We start from the raw sequence: 14,400 nt of genomic DNA on the forward strand, positions 1-14,400 counted from the left end.
GCATCATCTTAGATGTACTTTCAGGTAATCTGTGAGGCCACAGTGAAAAGTGACAGACAAAATGTTGAAGAGATGGAGAATTCGAAACTTTCAACTCCTACTGAAATTTTTAAAATCCAGCTTGAATTTCTTGCCTCATTGGAAACTACAAAGCAATTCTCTGCTGTGACCATGATACTTCCCCAAGCAGCTCTATAGCATTGTTGGATTGTAGCCATAGAGGATAAGAGCAACAGCTGAGTTGAGCATTCAGAAGTTTTCCCACATGATAGTCATGCAGTTAAAAAAATGTTATGGTCTGTAAAGATCAAGCAACCCAGATTAGTGGTCCTCAGTACAACCACATTTAAGAACTATTGAGTTATGATATCATTGCCTAATCTGTCCCACAAGATTGCATAATCTTGCATAATGCCAAAAAGAACACTGACTTGAATGTACTGTTATTTGTCTCTGTCCTTATTGTTAAACTTTGGTGGTATGGTGATGAAGATGGTGATGTCAGAAACTAAAGCAGGAGTTTCTTCGTTTAAATAAAGTCAACCATTTGTTTAGAATAAGGGAAGAAAACCCCTGTAATAGGTTGAGCTGTTATAAAATAATTTTATTATTATTGGTATATAAACTAGTTGGGGGTCTCAAACACAAAGCAGCTGGGTAATTTAGCTAGCTCCTGGATCCAATTAAATAAATCTATCTTGTGTCCACAGTAGGGGGAATGGTCATAGCTGGGAAACTGATGCATATTAGATTGTTGCACAACCTGTGGCATGTTCACAGTTCAACGCTGTTTGGGTTGTTCAAACATTAAATTAGCTCATTACTGCTTTTCATAAGACAGATACTGCAAGTCATTTTCACATATACCTGGAATTACTACTAGTTTTAGCCTTTCATGGTTTTAGGGCTCAATCCTAACCAGCTTTCCAGCACTGACATAGCTGTGCCAATGTGGTGCGCACTGCATCCTGCAATGGGGAGGTAGTCGAGGGGGACCACACAAGGTAAGGGCATGTTTCTTACCTTACCTTGGGGCTGCATTGTGGCTGGGTCAGTGCTGGATAGTTTGTTAGAATTGTGCCTTTAATGTACTTCATGATTAGCACATGTCACTGATTACTGAATTGTGAAGGCAGCAGAAATTAATATTTATTCCAACCTAATTCATCAAACCCTAACTTAAATGTTTACTCAAATTATGACTCTTATATTGGTACAGTTGTATCTTGGACAGTTTTGTTGCCTCCTTTACCGATCTCTCAGAGCCATTTCAGATTTTCCTGTCTGGATGTTGAACAGGCCTGTGCAGTGTATTCCTTACTAAGCTAACAAACCATGCATTGTGGTCTACCAGTTGTTCTGTGAACTACGATGGAGCTAAATTTTTATCAGTATCTATTTTTTGTGCTCATCTGATAAGGAAGAACTGTGGAATATCTAAGCCAATTTCAGAAAAATGGAAGGGGTTTTGGTCATTTAATCATAGTTGAGACAGGGTGATGCAATTCCCCCCTCCCCCCATGAAGCTTCCAGGGAGATGTGGAGTCTGTACATATGACACAGCTTGAGGCAACTCCTGTGCCTCAGGACCAAGAAAGCTTTGCAGTCCCTAAACGTATCTGACTAAGCTCAGGCCAGCTCTAGCTCAATAGAATAGAAGCTTAGATAGCGCCCTTCTATAAACTACCCCCCCCCCCCCGTTTCTTGATAACTCTAGATAACTCTAAATGAGACTGCAGATAATTCTAGGTAGGGTTGCAGGTGAAGATGGCAGGACTGCTGCCAGTCACATGGGATGAGGAAAGGGCTTACATAGAATATATACTGGAACTCTAAGCTCTAAACTTTAACTCTAAGCTTTAGATCTGTCAGTATACAGAGCTTTCCTGATTTGGTCAGAGAAGCTCAGGGATCACACAACATCCTCACTCCCAAAAATCTTAGGGACTTCTCTGAGCTGCACCCTGAGAACAGGACAGCCTTTTGCACCATTCCTAGGAAACCAAACAGCCTGGAGGGGGGAAGAGACATTCCCCCTATACTGTTTTCTACACTCCAGGATTTGGTGCAAAGAATATATGAAATTTTGAAGGGCCAGTTGAAAGCACACCAGAAAATGGAGGTGTTTCTTGTCAGTAACAGAAGCCAAATGACTTCTAAAAGACTGTTTCTGCCTAGCATTGTAATAGACCTGCTGTTGCTATCTGCCTGGGCAGGCAAAAACAGGAGCATTGTCAAGTATCTGGCAGGTCACAATGCAAGGCTGTTGGGATGCATTTGGTGGGTCTCAATTTGTGTTTATATTTTTTTAAAAATCATCATGATGTGAAGCATCCATTGGTAAGTAATAGTGGCTTTACCAATGAACTCTTCAGAATTGGTGGCAGCTGTAGACTGTAGTACTGTAAAGCTGATGTTGCATCAACTGGAGGTGCATATCCTTCCTTACAGTGAGGGTGGGTGGTCAAAATTCTTTCTTCTATCTGCAGACAGAATTCTGCAGTGGTACTCCTTTAAGCCACACAGCTCAAAGCCCACAGAAGCTGAACCCCACACAGCTCAGAGCTCAGTATTTCCAAAAATCTAGCAATGATTTGCAACATCATTGCTGCATGTCTGAAAACTCTGCAGGGGTCTGGAGAGGCAGCTAAAGGGGTCCATGCACCAGCACAGATGATTATTATTGCACGGATGAGATCTTTGTTCAGCAGCTCAGCAAGTACAATTGAACACGTCAGAGAAAACAGGGTCTATGGTCTTGCCATAGCACAGATTTGAACTACAAATTCAGTATATGTGCAATAGCTTGAAGAAAGACCCTTTAGGGTGTGTATGGAATGTTTTTCCATAATTATTGCATAACCACAGGCAACTCATCCCCACCCATAAAAATTTCCAAGGGATAGAATGTGGCTTCTTGGCAGCCTTGAAAGCCAGTCTCTTCTCATAAACTACCTTGTAAGTGTCATCAGCATTGTAGGAATTTTGCAAGTTGGTCAAGACTTATAAAATTATGCATGGAGTGGAGAGAGAGAGAGAAAAATTCTTCTCCCTTGCTATATTAGAACCATGGGGTAATTCACTGAAAGTGATTAGTGGAAGATTTAGGATGGACAGAAGGAGGTACTTCTTCACACAGCGCATAGTTAGTCTGTGGAACTTGTTGCCAGAAGCAGCAGTGATGGCTTGGATGGCTTTAAAAAAGGTATGAGGCTTGCTAGTCATGACAGCGATGCACTACGTCTTGGTTCAGCAGCAGTTTGCCCCTGAACATCTAGTTGCAAGGGAGCAATGGTGGGAGAGAAGTATGCCTTTTGTCTCTGCTCGTGGGCATCAGAGGCAGCTGGTAGGCTGATGTGGGAAACAGGATGCTGTACTATATGGGACTTAGGCCTGATCTCCCAGGGCTTTTCTTGTGTTCTTAAGTAATTACATGTAAAATCACATTTTTATAATTTGCCACTTTAAAAAAAAAAAAAAAGATTACCAAACCACCATCAATGTGAGTACTTCACTGGAAGAGGAAGCCGGACCCTGATTTTTCATTCAGTGAGAAAAAGGAATGACATCATGACACATAATTATTCTGCATTGCTCCTTTTATATGTGCTAATAGTTATCTGTAAGATTACTTTGCAAAAGGAAAAGAAAAAAAGGGAGAGGACCCCAAAAGCTTTGTAATTGCTTTTTAATTTTAAATCCCAATTCTTTTGTGTTATATACAAAGGTAGTATATTTCTATACTTATTGTTCACAGTGCTCAGTGTTAAAAAAAAAATTGCGTTCATTTCAAGAAGCTGTTATGGTATTGATTTTGGTAAAGACTTCCATTAACTGACCAATCTAAATCTCATAAGTGATGTCAGGATAGTTATGCATTTGCTTGGTTCACATAGTCAGCCATTATGTTAGAATGCAGGCAGTGTCGGAATATGGCTGTTAAATTATTTCTAAATACCGAACCCTGAACAGCTTAACAGTTCCGCAGTTTGAGACTGACACAGAAATGACAATCTGCCACCTCTTTGTTTTTTAAATATTAACATTGTATTGGGATAGTATTTTTGGAGTAAAAACCTGTGGCACGAGAGGATAAGTGATATAAACAAAGGCAGCTGGGCTGCATGAAATAATGGAACAATAAGGCCCTTACAGCCGTTCTCAGCACTCCAGTATGTTAATTAGCATTCTGTTGTGGCCGCAACCCTGAAAACATGTAATCTGTATTGGTGCACTGTACAGCTGTGAACACACATTCTTTTTTGTTGGTCCCTTGAGTTTGTCTTGCCACTGGCATATGTGTCAGGGCCAAAAGTCAAATCATCCCAACTAAAGAACCTAGAAGAGAGGCATAATCTATCCTATCTTTTCCGATTGTTTTATTAGCTTATGATGCCATTGTGTGACACACTGTCTCCTCCACACCTAATTTGCCTTGCTTCGCTTCGCTTTGAAGAATGGGCATGTTAGTGGCATCACCATAACGATGATTAGGGTTGGAACTGTGTAAAAGACATTTAAACCACAGTCCAGAAAAAAAAAAGTCAAATGTGCACCGGCAAGGCTTACTGCATGTGGTTAAGCAACTGTGGCAAAGCACCCAAAGGTTGGGGAGGTTAAATAAAGACCAGGGCTGGAATCTTTCATAGAGTTGGAGTTTTAAGCAGCCTGTGTGCAGATTTGCAGGAATGCTCAGTATCACAAGTTCATGTTCATGTACGAGACCTGGTGCAGTGTGCCCTGAGTTGCAAAGTAGGATTTCCCTGTTCAGGTCTCACTTCTGCCATGAAATGACTGCATGGCCTTAGGCAAGTGACTCTCTCTCATCCTCAGTCTTCTAATCTGTAATATGGAGATAATATACTCTTATCTTATTGAGTTGTTACACAGATTACATCAAGGTAATACATTTTGCACACTCAGAAAGCAATACACACATGCTAAGCATTAATACAGATATTGTTATGTGTCCGCTTGTGGAACTGTAAGTAAGCCAACCTTGTGCTTCATCCACTACGCCTTTCAAATTTTATCCCTGGAAGGTGTTCTTCTTCCTCTTGAGGCATCTGGCATAGGTCATAGGATTTTGAATGGGGTGGACTGAAACTGAAGTACTACGTGTAGGATTTTCTGCAGGATCTATGAGCTCAAGCAAGGTTTAAACTCTTGAATCAAGACAGGCCAACAATTCTATGGAGATGCTTAAGATAACTAGCCTTGCCTTGTCCTGTAGGAACTTTTATTGTGCCACCTGCATTCTGGTTGTGCAACACTGTAATGTTAATGACAAGTGAAGTAATTTGAGATTCTTGAATGGGGGTCCAATCCTATCCAACTTTCCAGCTCTAGTATAGCCACAATGCAGCCCTGTGGTAAGGGAGCACATGTTCCCATACCTTGAGAAGACTCCAGTGACTGCCCCTCCACTACAGGATGCAGCACACACCTCACTGGCACAACTGCACCAGCACTGGAAAATCAGATAGGATTTGGCCCTGGATCATCTCCCTTAGAGCTGCTTCATATGGCAATTGTGTTTGCTGGAGCTACACTATAAAATATGAAGGGCAGACACACATTCTTAAATACACAATGCACTTCCACTGAGGAGATCTGCAGCAAATGATGGCACCCTGGCATCTCATGTTCTAGTGTATAGACATATGTCTGTTGGTCATCTGTAATGTGTCTACTATGGGACACATAGAGGTGGTCTTCCTGGTCAACACAATGGTCACAAACAATGTAAAGAAGTTCTTGCTGCAGAGAGTTTGATTAGATGGTCTTCAGGTTGGGGATCTGTCTGAGATGAGTGGTGTCCAGAACTTGAATTAAAAGCTGAGAAACATTTTCAGTTTTAATTTCATTTGCATACCTGTTCAAATAAAGGTTCACCTGCATCTACCATGACAATTTTGACATAAAAATTAGATGTTGATTTAGTTAAAAAATAATGTCAACACAGGTAATTTCTTATATTTCTTTCCCATTAAACTATAAATTTTAGTGCTATAAATAAGCATACCTACTGTAAATAGGAATACATGAAAATGTTATTTTCTGTTGGCAGCTCTGATTTTGACCAGCTCAGTACCACATCACACATGAAGGTAAAACACCCATCCCTTGTAATTGCCTCTCCTCCCCACCCCCACACTGCAAGTGACTTTCAGGAAAGGGACACCCCTTACACAGTTGAGGCAAAGGTAAAGTGATGGATGATCCTCTGTTCTTTCATTGTCTGATCCTGGAGCTTGGAGTCTGGCAGGTGGCCTTAGATAGGCTTGAGTTACTTTTACTGTCTTGCAGAGAGCTGTTCACTTGGGGCTATCCTGCTGCTTCTGTGTCTCTTTAAAATAAGGATAGGGATTAAGGATAAGGATCAAAAGTGCTGAGGCATGTATATGTCTTGTTCTGGCACCTCATTCTATGAGTATCTCTGTAAAGTTGAGAGAGGCACTGCTGTGACAAATCTTGCTACACACTTGACATCACTAGCCCAACCTATTGAACGTCAGAAGACATGGAATCCTCATGGAATGTCTGCAGACTCTTATTTGTTTTTGCAGTTCTAATTTTCTAGATGTTTGGCCCTCCTTGTTTTCTAGACTGTTGCTGCAGTGAAGGTAGGGTGCTTACACTCTCTTCACTGAACGTAGTGGAGAATTAATTCTAAGGAGGTCATTTGAGCCAAACACACACACACACACACACACACACACACACACAAAGAGAGAGAGAGGGAGAGAGAGAGAGAGAGAGAGACTCTTGCTTCCAGAATGAACCATTGGATTACAGTGATGTCTTGGAAAACTATCAAAACCAGACATCTGGAAAATTATCTGAATGATAACTTTGCAGGTATAGTACATAAATGTTGCTTTGACATTATGCTACAAGCATCTAAATAATTCTGTATTTCCATTTCAGGGCATTGTTAGGGAATGCATAGCTTATGATGGAACGCTTCCTGGTGACATGACCAATGAGAAATTATTGTGCAATGATGTAGCAAGTTTTCGGATGATGTATCTCAGAAAATTAGCCAATAAAGTTTTGGCTTAACTTTTTTGCTTGGATTTTGGCAGTGTAATCAAACACAAGTTTGTTCCTGTCTTGAAAGGCTGCTATACCTTAGAAAAATTCTCCCCATCAGAGTAACTCATATTCACCTGTAAAAAGTTGCATGTTATCATTGTAAGTTAAACTGCATTTTGAATTAAGAAATATTCTTTTGCGCATAAATTTTCACAACTGATAGACAAGTTAAGTGTTTGCTAGCCTCCATTTATCACCTCATTGTGATGTTCTCCATCTATTCAGGAAGACCGAGGGATATTCCCCCCCCCCCCCAGAAAATAGCAGTGGTCTTGGGTGAATACATCCTTTATCCATACTCAGATGATAAGAGTGAAGGCTTAGCTCATATTTCTGCACTAATCTACTTCAAACTTGATCATGAAAAATTACTCTCATTGCACAAAGGAAACATACCATTTAAGTCACCATGCTGATCAAATTTGGATTTTTTTTTTTTTTACTGTGGAGAAAATGAATTATTTGGCAATTAGTGATGGGAGCTCATGTCCACTTGGAAATAACAACTAAAAATAATGTGGGGGACACACCCCCAATTCTTCTTTGTTTTACTGAGAACATAACTTTTTTGTCCAATTACTACATTCTTAATCACAATTTTCTGCTCATATGAAAGGAATGCAAGTAATACCCCAGAGGTTTCTAGCTAGAGATTTTATCTCATATCAAGTATATAAAGACATTCATGAGCAGTCTGATTTTAGGTCAACCTTTAACCTTTGATAGAAATAAAAAAAGCTATCTTTTTATTTATTTTTTGCTTTTGTTTTTTGGCAGAATAAGTCCAGCAACAGTTGTGATACAATTTTCTCTTTCTCTCTGAATTTCTCTTCATAGTTTTAAAAATATGTAATTAATAGAGGGATTTTTTTTTCACTCCAGATGTGGCTATATTATAATGGAGTCTTATAAATGCTTCAGAAAGGGGAGAAAAAAATAGCTTGGAACGAATGAGAACCAAATCAAGAGCACACCTGGGTTTGACAAAGATTGCATTTACTGACTGCTGTGCTATCACATTACAGAGAGAGCCCAAGTCTTTGGGAGCAGCTGTAGAGAAAGGGTTGGCAAATCTGCATGCAAATAGCAGTGCATTGTTAACTTAATCAGATGCCTAGAAAAAGATGTGCCAGACCATGAGGGTGATCTATAAACAAGCAGAGAGTCCAGAGAAATTGGGAGGGTAAGGCTGGTTTTTTAAAGGTGTGTCACAGGAGGGTTTTAGGCTTGAGTCAAAATTCTGGTGTCCCCCCCTCCCCCGCGCTTTCATCTTGTTTTGAAGAAGATTTTGTTTTTCAATCTTCTGTAATGCCAAAAGATCTGTCTCAGCAGCTGCATCTGACCCAACAAACAAGACACATAGGATGGACCAGCTTATGTTCACAGTGCAGAAAGTGAGTTTTTGAGTTACACAAAATTCTTCTTCAGGTGTAGGTTCAGAAAGCATGCACATATATATTTTAAAGGCTATGTTGGCACTCCCAGGCTGATGTGAACCCACTGAACTTGAAAGCATGATCTTTAAGACAAAAGAACTTCCACAGTGGGATATCAAATATACCCTATTGTTGTAGCATAGCTGACAAAGGGTGCAGCTTGCAAAATACAAAATGAATGTATACTCATTGGCAACATAGAAGGAGGGGGATTGCTCTCTTTTATAGTGAAACAGTGAATATTATTTTCTGAATGAAACAACATGCTGCATCAGTTCAAATGATATTACAATTAAAATATCCAGATGTATCTAACTAATGGCTAGTTAGCAAAGAAGACATCTTCCATTTTTAAAAAAAAGGAAAAGAAAATCAGAAAAGGGTTGCGTTCTCTACACTGTAGCTGCTTAAAATTAATTCTAGCTTAAAAATAAGTTCCAGACACCTGCTATTCATATTGCCTATTAATGTTAATGGGGATCTATGGTGAAAATCGACTTTATCTTTAAGTCTAATATCATAAAAAATAAAAGAAGTAATACTATTTAATCACCCACAGCTTAATAGTGCCTCCGTTGTTTACTGCCTTTTCACTAATTGCTCTGTACTAATGTGTTTTTGTGTGATTTCCAGTAGTGCTAAAAGAACAGAGATCCATAACCAATTAAATATAGTGTTTTATGTTAAAAATATATCTGTTGCTGCCTACAAACGAATGGGAGAGTTTCTGGGGGGGGGGTGTTTCAGGAGCAAGAGAAATGTCTGGCATGAACATAATTATAAAATCATGAGTATTTCCCATTGTTGTACCATTTCCCAACATGACAGCATGGTAATATTTACAAATGAGGGGCAAACTCAAGAAAGCCCAAGTATTTTTTGCATTCTTTCCTCGTAATTAGCTTTTCCATTTAATTTTGCTATAATATTATTTATGTTTGGCTAAGCTCCATCCAAAACCAGCATGCTGCTGATAGTCCAGAGCAGTAGGACAATAGTCCAGGGCAGTACGACAATGTTTCCAGGGTGATGGTTTGAATCCTAGGTCAATATTTCTCATTTGTTTGTTATTTGGGAACCAGCTGTCTACTTAGATGGAGTGCTGAAGATCAGCTTCAGTGCCTCCTTGCACCCACAAGCCCATCTTGCTATCAGTATTGATAAGCAGCTGCTGTTTTATAATCTGTGTGGTGCTTCCCAACACACAGGAGAAGGTGTGTGCTTGAACTGCAAGCATATGCAGAGCCATTCTGCTGAGATTGAACAAGGGGGAGTGGTCTCCAAGATAGTTTTCTGGGTTCATCTAATCCAGCATGAGTCCATCTAGACGCCTCTGGACAGCAGTGGCGTAACTAGCGGGGGTGGGTTTCTGCCCTGGGTTCCACCTTTGGGGGGCTGACACCATTAATGGCCAAAATTGCTAAAATCACAGTTTTTAGGAATAATGCAATCATGTTACATTCCATTCAATGCATAATTTACAGTAGAATGCAGTGAAACAAACTGGAGTGAAATATCTCCATTCTATCAAAAATTATGGCCAAAAAACCAGAAAACAAAGATGCAACTGTCTTATGTAACAAAAAGTACAATTTCATTAACTCAAAAGGGACCAAACGGACTGATTGTTCAAAGATACGAGCTGTTATTATGACACAGCATGGAACCAATAAGGTGTTAGCAAGGTGACACCCTAGGGAGATGACACCAAGGGTGGATCCAGTGTGTGTTTGGGGGAGGGCAGACATGAGCACTATCTTAATTCTAGAGCTTAGGTCAACCAGATGGGTAGACCTGGGCTCCTGATTGAACTTTGTGGCCAACGTTTGCTAAGCGGGTAGTCGTGGGCTCCCATCTGGACTTGGAGCCCAGATCTAACTGCCAGGTAGACCTGGGCTCACATTCCATTTGGTGCCTGATTTTACTCCCCATCTTGGTGGGCACCCTTACCAGCTGACAAATTAATTTTTTCATATGGGTGGGGTGACAAAAATTTATAGGTCATGGGTGTCAAATGACGCCACTGCTGGAAAGTTCAGAGTGGGGCATGTCAGTAGAGTGAGGCTTGTTGTTGTTTCCCAGAGGAGCCTATGAACATGATAGTAGCATATAGCTAGTATCATGTAATAGCATATAACATAATAGCATACTGTGTGTGTGTGTATACACACACACACACACACACACACACACACACACACACACACACACACACACACGGTAGCATATAACATAGTATCATGGCTAGTAACCATTGACGGACATAAATACTTACTCATCCAAAACCTACTCTGCTAGGGAATTTACCCTGTTTTCTGAGCTCACTTAATAAATGAAAACCATCTCAAGGTCGTTACTCCTTGAGATAATGATGTGCCTGGTACCTAATTCTGAGGCTGAACCATTACCGAGGAGCACCCACTGGCACCCATGCCATTCAGTATTGATAGGCTTTATGGGAAAGAAGGGAAGGGCTCTAAGGGCCCAATCCTGTCTTGTGTACTGCCAGTGGTTCTGCCCCACCATCGGCGGTGTATGTAGTAAAAGTGCCATAAGGAACTTTTCATACTGGCAGGAGACATCCAGCACCAGCAGAGAGGCCAGCGCCAGTCAGTGTTGGGCCTCAGCGCCTGAAGGATGCGTCAAAGGAACACTGGGTGGTGAGTATTCCCGCCAGGTGCTGGGGAGGCTTTTCGGGGAATGCCGGAAGGGGGCTGAATTGGGCGGAGGGAGGACAGGCCAGTGGGTGGATCAACCTGGGAAGGGATGGGGACGGCGCCTCCTAAATAGCTGGCTCAGCTCTGAGGAGACCCATTGGTGCCAGCAGAGTGCTATCTGGAGTAAGGTAACCAATGTTCCTTTACTTTAAGGAGACTCTGGCAGCTGCTCTGGCTTTGCAGGATATTGTGGTGGCCATTTTGGGACCACCAGGACATGGAAGTGGGTTGTAAATCTGTTTATTTAGATTTCTTATCCTACCCTCAAGGGCTCAAGGCAAATTATAATAAGGGCTTATTTCCCTTTTTTATGCTACAACATTGTCAGTTGGATTCACACACTCACACACACACAATTTTGCTATTTCCTGGATCTGTAATTCAAATATACACTGTACATCAGTTCAGAAAGGTCAGCCTTCCAGTTCCTATGGTGACTATGGTACAACACTAAGATCTGGCATGGGAGATCGTGTATGGCAGCGATCTTCAACATTTTTCATACCATGACTCAAATAAATGAATTAAATAAATAAAGCAAGAATGAGACTGGGGATCCCACTATCAATTCTGCACCCGCTCCCAGGACCCTATCTGCCCACCCATCCCCATCACTGTACACTCCCCCATAATGCCCTCCCAGCAGTGTTCACTGCAACCGAATATTCTTATTAGAGACAGCAGAAAAAGGTAACCTGAAACCTGGCACTAGCAAAAGCTATTTTAGCACAATTGCTAAGAACCTGAGCAGGACTGGGACACAATCTCTTGGTACGTGAAGGGGCCCACCAGATGCCTTCCCCTTTACCTGGTTGTTCTCTAGTGCAGTGGTCTTCAATCTAGTTCATTCCTGTAAGTTGCCGTGACCCCACAACTGAGGCTTTGCAACCCCATTGATATCCTGACCCCAAGGTTGAAGAACACTGGTCTATGGCAGGGGTGTAAAACTCATTTCAGCCTGAGGGCTGAATGGCATTCATGATGCCTGCTGAGGGTCGGAAGTGATTTCATTAGGCAGGAAGTGATGTCATTAAACAACTCATAACCAAAAATTAGCACTTTTTCTCACTTAGGAATTCATTAACTTCAAATGACAGAAGAGAAAACACACAAATCATTATCATATTTCAAGATATGGGAGAGCCCAATTTTTGTGGGGGTTGCCCTTTTAGCAGTAACACCTCAGCACTGCTCAGCAGCTGAGAGCCTGAGGGCCAGAAAAATGCTTCTGCGGGCCGCATCTGGCCCCCGGGCCTTAAGTTCATAGACCCCCTGGTCTATGGAATCATCAGTTTAAAAAAATCATGATTAAGGCAGAGAATAGGGACAAAAGGGACAAAATGAAAACAACCACCTTGCTTTTGCATTATAAAACAATCAGGAAATCCCTGGAAACTGTTTGCAAGCCCACAATGAAATAGGCTGCATATGATAAAAAGCAAGATATTTTGTCTTATACTGTAAATTTAAACCATCTACTAATAGTATGATTAAATTATTGCCTGCCTGACAGGGCCTGGGAACTGTAGCCCCACTGAGTGAGAACATACTTCACCTTATAGAAGGAGAGAGATAATGAGATCAATTAGAACCTCAGTCACTCAACTGTAGACAGCTGTTGGTGCATAATAATCATCATTAGAGATGGGTGAATATGGGATGTTTGATTCGTCAGACAACCTGCAGGTATTCTAAAATGATGGGACTTAACTCTTGAGTACTTTGATTATTTGAGGCTGATGTTTTGTTTTTGATGTTTCTCTCCATGTGCTTGTGTGTGTGTGTTGTTTTAAGTCTATCGCACATGCCTGAATTTAACCTGAAAACAAACTGGGAATTGCTTAGAGGAGACTAGGAACTCTGCATGTTCTCTAAGGTAGAAAGAAACTTTCTTCACAGCTATGTTTAGTTATGAGCAAAGATGGGGGGGGGGAGTTACCACTGTTAGCCATGATGGGTTAAAGCAACCTTCATGCATAAAGCTTGTGTATCTCTACACACCAGTGCAGGGGGAAATGAGGGTCCAATTCACAATCATACCCCGTTCGTGAGCTTCCAGAGGCATTTGGCTGGTTGCTGTTGGAAACAGAATATTCAGCTAGGTGGAACCTGGTCTGATCAAGTAAGGCACTGTTCTGTATTTGGATCTAAAAACAAAACAAAGTGATCCAGGCAGGTTCAGGAAACAATACTTATGTATATCAGGACCATCAATAGGTCCCAGTGTATTTGCAGTGATGATAGTTCCTTGCCAGGGAAACACAGTTGCTTAAATGTATCCCTTTATGTTCTACAAAGATGAATTGTATTTTATCCATTTCCTGCAGAATATTCCTCCTCAGGACTGTGCAGACTAACTAATGGCCACTTCTAGATACTTACTGGTGCAGCAAATATACAGCTTGAGATATGTGCAGAAACCAGTGTGGTGGTACAAGGAAGCCATAGAACATTACACACCCAACCCATCATGCCAGCAAACAGTGTGGCTCAAAGCAACTATGCATTAATGTCCTACAAAACATTTTGACAGATATCCTATATTGGCTTGAGAAAAAGGAGTCCTCATATTTATTGGGTCATTTTCAGAATTTCTACTCTTAGAGATGCCTGACAGCCAGCCACATTATTGTTCCATGCCAATGATGAGCTCCAGGGTTTTATTGAGTGTTTTCTGTTTACTAAATATGCAAAACAGATTCATATGTCAGGACAGCATTCATATGTTCTTTGTCAGGATAGCGTCATCACTTGGTGAGCTGCATGTGTCGATAAGACATCACAGATAAAATGCTACAAACATCATCATCAATACAATGTCAATAGCCTGTATTCACACATTCAACTAGTGAGTCATGAAAGAATCAATTGATGAGAATCCAAGTGCTAAACATGATTGTGTGAACTGTCTTTGCTTACATTCAGCCGTGTAGCTTCATTGTAAACGGCATTTTCTCGCTTTACTGTTCACTGCCCGTGCATGAGACTAAAGCAGTTTGCTTCTGCTAACCTAGGTGAGTAGCATCAATTGGCACAGCAGGAGTCAAGAACACTTGAAGTGTAATCCGAACTCAGTGTGTCCTTGGGCCCTTAATCACTTCTGTTTTCAAGGGCCAAAGCAAGCATTGGTGGTGTCAATGGGCAAAACT

The 14,400-nt window shown here is 41.1% G+C and overlaps 1 protein-coding gene across 11 annotated transcripts in view; it reads left to right on the plus strand.

The window, feature by feature from the left end:
- The window catches only part of ZNF536 (zinc finger protein 536), a 551,190-nt gene that overhangs the window by 216,973 nt on the left and 319,817 nt on the right, over window positions 1-14,400 (plus strand). The window contains exon 1 of one of the 11 annotated variants that reach the window (XM_066636759.1): window positions 11,116-11,194. The exons of the other annotated variants lie outside the window; for them this stretch is intronic. The gene's annotated coding sequence lies outside the window, so the exon portion shown is untranslated. Of the gene's footprint in view, window positions 1-11,115; window positions 11,195-14,400 lie in introns of those variants that run through there. 11 annotated transcript variants of the gene reach the window in all.

The sequence above is a fragment of the Tiliqua scincoides genome, chromosome 9 (genome assembly GCF_035046505.1).
Source record: "Tiliqua scincoides isolate rTilSci1 chromosome 9, rTilSci1.hap2, whole genome shotgun sequence".
In the NCBI taxonomy this organism is placed as follows: Eukaryota; Metazoa; Chordata; class Lepidosauria; order Squamata; family Scincidae; genus Tiliqua; species Tiliqua scincoides.